This window comes from Simochromis diagramma, unplaced genomic scaffold, assembly GCF_900408965.1.
Source record: "Simochromis diagramma unplaced genomic scaffold, fSimDia1.1 OVJJ01000510.1, whole genome shotgun sequence".
Classification (NCBI taxonomy): domain Eukaryota; kingdom Metazoa; phylum Chordata; class Actinopteri; order Cichliformes; family Cichlidae; genus Simochromis; species Simochromis diagramma.
In genome coordinates this window covers 4,272,883-4,274,662 of record NW_024387326.1, presented here as the reverse complement: position 1 = coordinate 4,274,662, position 1,780 = coordinate 4,272,883, and the positions used below count along the sequence as shown (strand labels likewise).

Sequence of the window (1,780 nt, the reverse complement as noted above, 5' to 3'; positions counted from 1 at the left end):
AGGACACTGCACTTTATTCAAGGAAGTTAAGTAATGTGTTGTCTTTAAAAAGGACAAAGGTGCGAGTGAATTAAAGTTGGATGTTATGTTTTGTTCACAGTGCCTGAATATATATATCTATAATACACAGAAACACAAACTTGTGCAGAAATTACATTTTAATCATCAAAGTCACATGTGAACTATTTACAGAAAATCATATTGTGACTTTTTGCCCATACACAATGTCAATTTTTTCAAGTCCGTCCTCGTTGGTTGATGTCTCCACCATAGGACGATTCAGTCTCTCCCACAGCTTTTTTTTAATGCTTCTCCCCAGCTCTAAACTGTATGTTTGCGGCCATTCTTGGACCTGCAAGAAGAAATTCAATCAAAATGATGCATGTGGTCAAAAACCATACTGTAACCATTTTAGAGCTGGCGATTTTAAAAAGTGACAGGACATTTGGAGACAAACGTACGTCAGCATGCTATCTACCACCTCATGGTAGACTCGCTGATAATCTTCCACTGAGAGGTTGTGGATTTGTAAAGGGCTGTCACTGGAGCTGGTTGGCTGGTGGTCGGTACTGCATGGCTCGGGTCTGGGGGGCAATTTTTTTGCCACTGGCAGGTCATCATGTGAGATTGCAGAGGGAGGCACTGAGGTCTTTGGAGGTCGGGAAGAACTGGATGCTGGGCTTCGCTTCCTTTTCCAGGGCTGACTGACTGTTCTGTCACGGCGCCGGGGCCTCTGGGTTGAATTAACAACCTGGGGAAAGGTCAGAAGCACACAAGGGAATGTCAGTAGTTAATAGCGACCTCATTTTTTTTCAAACAAGACAAAAATCTAAATTTGATGAACCACAATGAAGTCCAAACTCCAAAACCCTCAAATGATTCTGTTCCTGAAATTTTACACATCCAACCTGGTCCTTGCTGCAGCACGGTTGTTTCCTGCTGGCTCTGGGTTTCTTTGCATCAAGGGCCTGGCATGCAGTGTTTCTCTTACAATAATTATGGTCTTTGAGGTGATCGGGCACAGTAAGCTGCAGGTATACACAAAAATGACAGTAATGCAGACATCAGTTAGTAGTTCATGAAACATTTAAAAAATAACAAACCCTTTCATATGTCCATAAACTACTTAAACCACTTGCATGGTTGAATAACTTGTCCACAGTGATTGTAACGACAAAAAATATCCAACATGTTCACATAAAATCATAAGAACTAAAACCAGGACAATGCATCAAGGTCAGTGTAATAAAAGACGTGTCAACTTATGGGCTCGTCGTGTTAGAGCTTCACTGCTGCATACCCCCAAATGACATGTCAAATAATAATTTGCATAAGCTAAGCAAACACCAAAGTCCATGTTGTATTAAACTCTAATTTCTGTTATAATCATTGCTGCTTATTGCTGTTTTTGAACAATGCAGATGCACAAAATACCTTTGTAACTGGCCAGTGGCGTCGTTAGGCCTATTTTAGGGATGCTTAAGCCTCCCTAAAATATTCTTAAGCCCCCCTAGATAATTTGGTGTTTAGTTTTTTGTTTTTTTTTATTTATTCGATTTTTTTTTTTTTTACAGAACTTGCAGACAAATTCAATATAAAGATGCAGGAATATGGGTTTAAAGAAATAATAATATAAACCTGTCGCTATTCACATAAATATGATCATAACTCGGTTGGTCCCTTTCACTTTACACTGTTAAGGTAGCATCAGTGCTTCGTTATCCAATCCGTTCCAGTTGTTCACAGGGGACATCCACATTACTGAAAATCCAGTCCTCGT

At 39.8% G+C, this 1,780-nt stretch overlaps 1 long non-coding RNA gene across 1 annotated transcript; it reads right to left on the bottom strand.

The window, feature by feature from the left end:
- Positions 1–330: 330 nt before the first annotated feature.
- On the bottom strand, positions 331–1,499 carry LOC120717949. Its single transcript, XR_005692308.1, has 3 exons — positions 909–1,499; positions 462–751; positions 331–352 (listed from the first exon to the last, which is right to left on the bottom strand). It is a non-coding gene; the product is annotated as an uncharacterized LOC120717949 (long non-coding RNA).
- Between the last annotated feature and the right edge of the window lie 281 nt (positions 1,500–1,780).